Source organism: Otolemur garnettii, unplaced genomic scaffold, assembly GCF_000181295.1.
Source record: "Otolemur garnettii isolate 467f Iridium unplaced genomic scaffold, OtoGar3 scaffold00061, whole genome shotgun sequence".
In the NCBI taxonomy this organism is placed as follows: domain Eukaryota; kingdom Metazoa; phylum Chordata; class Mammalia; order Primates; family Galagidae; genus Otolemur; species Otolemur garnettii.
The window spans coordinates 2,123,380-2,129,379 of NW_003852456.1; positions in this window are offsets into that span (position 1 = coordinate 2,123,380).

Genomic DNA, 6,000 nt, shown 5'->3' on the forward strand with positions numbered 1-6,000 from the left:
TCGACTTGATTTCCTTGGAGAAAGCTTTAGACTTCATCTTACTATTTTTAGCCTTCAGCGTCAAATGCCAGGGGAAGCACCGCCAAGAGTACGTGTTCATCCAGAACAGGTAAAAGTTCTGGAAACCAGAATCCCCGAGGAAGTGGCCGGAGATGAAAGTGTTAGGAGGAGTCGGCGGGAAAATGGGCGTTTCTCTCCGCAGCTGCCAAGTAGCTTGGGGTGGACGTTACCTTTCCGAGGGAGAGTGACCAAAAATCATCTGATTTGGGAGGAAAGCATGAACCTTGACCTTACCAAAGAACACAGCAGAGGTTCTGTGGGAACTCTCACGGCCATTTCATCTTTCAGGAAGTTTAAAATGTTTCTGGAGTGAAGTCAGCTCGCTCCTACCAGCCTGACCGAAGGCTGTTTGGAAAACAGGACTCGTAGGCATGGAAACACCAGGCATCCTGGTAACAAAACGAACACGGTCCAGGGTTTTCTGGGGAAAGACCGAGGAGAGTCCCCGAGGGGGAAGGACAGGTTTGGTGCGATTCTGTGAGGCCAAACACATGCCAGGCTGTAAATGGAAACCGTTACACTCTCCAAGGATCACTAAGTTATAATCTTTCTCCTTCGAGGGCTGCCCACCTGAACGCATCAGCATCGCTAATAGTTAAAACTGTACGAGTAAAAATACACATAGAATTCTTTTAATCCTGCGTTCCCATCACACCCTTGAAGACTCAAGGCCATGAAGGGATGGTTCAAATGTAACTCTCACGAATACTGTTTCAAAACTGGGAAATGTGGAAGTGTGGTGAGCAGAGCCTCTCTCCAGGCCCAGCGCTCACACTGCCTCATTCTGATCTTCCCAGTAGCTTTTTGATGTGGGCACTGTGTCCCCTGCATTACAGAGAGGGAAGCTGAGGCCCAGTGAAGCTGAGGTCGCGGCAAGCAGCAGACCCAGGCTCCTGGGCGCCTTCTGCCCTCCACCCAGTCTCACCCCACACCTGCTGGGATGTAGATGAGGTCCGCCACAGGTCCCAAGGTCCTGGTACTGCCTCCCAGCCCCATAAAGATGTCATTGCAGTTGTGTGCAGAGGTTATTAGCATGTTTTATTTTCACTATAAAAAAGGAGAGCTGTTATGTATCATTTTTGCATTTTTATAAAGCTCTCTTCCTTGGTCATAAAAGTTTCCCTTCGGTTTTCTTTTCCTGTCTCTCTCGTCCTCTTTCCTTTCTCCACTTAGCACATTCACCTTGTAAGGGATCCAGACTCGTCCTTAAACCCCAGACCACACTGTGCTTTGGAGATAGTACCTCTAGCAAGGTGATTTTCTTTATTTTATTTTCCTTTTAATTCAGGTTAATATGAGGGCACAAATGATTAGGTTACATTGTTTGTATTTCTAAGGTAAGTTCAAGTTGTAGTTGAGCCCTTCCTCCTGGGCGTGTGCTGTCCACCCTCACACTGTGTCCATCAGGTGAGAGCTCACAGATCCTCTGCTTTCTCCCCTCTCCCCTTCTCTTCTCTTCCCTCCCCCCACTTGAATATACATGTGGGCATGTAGTTGTTTTTCTTCACTGGATTCTTGCTTTTCCATTCTTGTGGTACTTTACTAAGAAGAATGTGTCTCAGCTCCATCCAGGTTAATATAAAAGATATAAAGTCTCTATCTTTTTATGGCTGAATAGTACTCCATGGAACACACACACCACAGTTTATTAATCCATTCATGGGTTGATGGGCACTTGGGTTGTTTCTACATCTTGGCAAATATGAATCGAACTAGCACAGTGATTTTCTTTCTTTCTTTCTTTCTTTTTTTTTTTTTTTTTTTTTGAGACAGAGTCTCACTATGTTGCCCTCGGTACAGCGCTGTAGCATCACAGCTCACAGCAACCTCAAACTCTTGGGCTTCAGTGATTCTATTCCCCCAGCCTCCCGAGTAGCTGGGACTACAAGCGCCCGCCACAATGCCCAGCCATTTTTTGGTTGCAGTTGTCATTGCTGTTTAGCAGGCCCAGGCCAGGCTCAAGCCCGCCAACTTCAGAGTATGTGGCTGGCGCCCTACTCACTGAGCTATGGGCGCCAGGCCTGGTATCGTGATTTTCAACTTGTGTGCTGTGAGATCTTAGGTGTGCTGCGAAAATTTTTAGAGATCTTTGATTAAATGATTCTTGAAAGAAGTTCAAACCACAATAAATGTATTCTTTTTTTTTTTTCACTTTTTGGATCAACATAATCTAAGTGTGCCACAGAAGTTTAACTATAGGTTGAAGTGTGCTGTGAGATTAAAAAAGGCTGAAAAACACTGCTCCAGCATCACACCATGATAAACAAAGCCTTGTGGCAACCACGAAAGTTTCCATGTTTCCAGTCATCAACAAATCCTTGGTTTTCCTTTCTTACGTAGGGCAGGGCAAGGTTTGGAGTCCTGGACGCCACTGAAGGTGAACTAGATGTCAGCTCCCCTCTGCCCTCCTCCCAGGTACCATTTGACAAACAAGAATTTACAAAGAGGCAGAGGACCTAGAAGGAAAAAGATTAGGCACCTGACCCTTTCCATTGAAGGGCCAAAAATATCAAAATATGCCTGATAAACTAGCATAACCCTGAGTGAGACCCCCAGACAGAAAAGGACAATGGGGACATTCACTGTGACAACAGGACAAGGTCATCTGAAAGATGGATCCCGATGCAAAAACCACAGCAGGACCTCAGTGGTGCAGGGAATCGCCAGTCTTAGCTCAAGTGCACAGTCAGTGCTGACACCTCATTGACCCAGCCACTCGGCCAAAAGGAGAATGGCTACACATAGGAATGGACAGGACATGTCACCAAAAGCTGTGACACCAACAGATGTGTCACCAAGGGTTGGGGCTCAAAGCGCTTTGCCGTGGGGTGTTCTCCCTTGGCCACCGCAGGGAGGCAGAGGTGCTGGTGAGAGAGGGGATGCGGAGTGCAGGAACCAGCCTCCCAGGGCCAGTCTCCAGCTTTCAGAGAACCCTAAGGGGTTCTGCAAACACACCCCCTGTGCACCTGTCTGACCCAGAAGCAGGCGTTTCCTCAACCCTGGCATCTGCACTGCTTTCAGATTAAAGAGAAGAGGCTGAGCAACAGGAAGTTGTGATACCAGACTTTCGTTCTTCAGTAGGTCCTTGATCTCGGGGATTCGAAGAATGAACTCACGGACCACAGATCAGTGGTAAGATAGTATTTTTATTAGAAGTGAGGAAGGAATACAGAAGCAGTCAAAAGACCAGAGCTGGAAGGGGAAAAGAACTAAAACTACCTGGGGAGTCTCTATGCGGGTTCTTTTATCTAGGGCAGTGCTTCTCAGCCTTCCTAATGCCGCCGTGTATTTTCATTGTTAAAAAGAGGTTGAAACCCATAGATTGAGAACCACTAGTCTAGGAGTAGTAGGTCTTGAGAATTACACTTGGCCAGGACTTGACAAATAGAAACCCGTTTTCGTCATTAATGATTGTTATTGACAAAAGAATGAATGTAGCCCCTCCAGCTCAGGGCAAACGGTCAGGGTGCTCCCTTCATGAACTTGCCCAAACCTAGGAAAACTGGGGTTCCTGTCCAGCCTTGAATAGGGGGGGGGAATCCTGTATCAGTTAGATTTTATTGAAAGTTAATGCCTGGGGAACAAAGAGACCCAGACCTTTTGTGAAAATATTGACATTAGAAAACTTTAAGCATGTCCTGCTCCGGGCCCCACCTCCCAGATACACAGGTCTGAGGGCAGGAAAGAGGGACCAGAACCAGGACAGACAGCGCTTCCCTTTCTAAGGGACAATTCAAATATGTCAATTATTTTTCAACATTGCAAACTCAGGCTGGGCGCAGTGGTTCCTGCCTATAATCCCAGGGAGACTGAGGCAGATGGATCACCTCAGCTGAAGAGTACAAGACCTGCCTGAGCAAGAGTGAGACCCCATCTCTACTAAAAATAGAAAAACTAGCTGGGTGTTGTGGCAGGTGCCTGTAATCTCAGCTACTCAGGAGACTGATGCAAGAGGATTGCTCAAGCCCAGGAGTTTGAGGTTGCTGTGAGCTATGATTTTACAGCACTCTACACAGGGTGTGAGACTGTCTCAAAAAAAGAAAAAAAGATTGCAAACTCAAAGTTTATGGTTTTATTCTTGACTTATTTGAAAGAACAGTGTATGCTTAGCTGGCCAAGTTCCTGGGGAAATGTGAAACTGGAAAGGACGCTCTGTCTTATTTAGCAAGCTTACTCAAGTCTAAGCTTTTTGCTCAGGAACCATAAAAATGGGCTTAAATAAAGTAAAAAGGAAATTGGATTCCATCCATCAATATGCTAAAACTCAGAAAAATTAGATGTTATAAGGTTATACCATTTCATCACTTTTAATTAATGTTGTCTGTGCTTGCCCCCTTCTGAGAAAATATTTATGTAACCTTCCACATCCTACGAGAAATTTGTCTTCTGGCTTCCCTACAAATTGAAAAATGGCATAGCAAGTTAGGGGAAAAGAAACAACCATTATAGTCCCACTGCTTAATTTTAAAGTGAAAATTATTATAGAAAAATATTCTTCCCTCTGGACAGAAGAGGAAGTGATTTTGAAGGTTTTGTCTACTTTGCTCTTAAAAAAAAAAAAAAAATCTGACTTCAGAGAGTAACTGTAGTTTCAGACCATGAAATCGTATTTTTGCTCAAACCAAAATTCATTACTAATATTTAAATCAGGAATAACTAAAAGAAAATGTGGTGTGAGGTTTTCTTTTCTTTCTTTCTTTTTTTTTTTTTTCTCTAGAAATGCTCATTTCTCAGATCAGAAGAAGTTTTTCTTCTGTTTCCTTCCCTAAGATATGGTCTCCAAGGCTACCAGAGAGACAGTGAGACTCTACCCTGTCGAATCCTGATAACATGTCTCCTGTTCTTCCCTCTGAGACAAGCCCGGGACAAGCCATTATAGAAACCTCTTCAGAGTCTCTGATTACATTGCTCTTGTTTCTCTGAGAAGGAACTGAGTCAGACAGCCCTGGACAGGAGTATTCGTTGGCCTTGTGACCTTGTGCACATTAGTTTCCACTATGAGCTGCAGTTATCTCAGCTGCAAAATGGAGCTACAGCATGACTTGGTAATTTGGGGGGAGGGGATTTGTTTGTTTGTGACCCCGGAAGTAACATTATAACCTTCTTTAAATAAATTAAAATCTGTGCACTAATCCCCAAAAAACCCATCCAAACGTTAATACAAGATGGTAAAAAACATAACGCTATTAATGAAACATGTTCCAAGCTCTGGACAATTCATTTAAAACTGCAGTAATCAACTACATCTGGCTGGATGCAGTGATGCATATCTGTAATCTAGTCAGGGAGAGGAGTTGGAGTGGATCACTTGAGGCCAGGAGTTTGAGACCAGCCTGGGCAACATAGCAAGATCCCACCTTTAAAACAAAATAAGAAAAATTATCCAGGCATGGTCTCACATACCTGTAGTCCCAAATGCTCAGGGAGATGAAATAGGAGGATCACTGCAGCCTAGGAAATCAAGGCTGAAGTGAGCTGTGATCATTCCTGTGAATAACCACTGCACTCCAGTCTGAGCAATAGAGAAAAACTCTGTTTCTAAAAAAAAGAAAATAAAGAAAATTTGGATTTCACAACTGAGTATAACAACATTAAGGATCTTAGACTCTCTTAGACAATTTTTTCAGCAGAGATGCTATTTCTACTAGGGAGCCCCAGTGAGGATACATTATACTGAGAACTTTAAATGTCCTGGCTATCACCGCACTGGCCTCCCCATCACGACTGGATGACCAGGCAGTATTAATGCTCCTGGAAAGACTAATTCTTTGTCTTCTATTTTAAACTTCTTTGTAAAATGAAATTGGAAAAGCCTGCAATTCTAGGAATGCCTGCTAAGCCTCCCACTAACCTCAAGAGTCAATCTTCATCTCATCCACCTTCAAAAAATAGTTAGCTAAAAGACAACTTGATTCCAGTGAAGCCCTATGTTGTTAACAC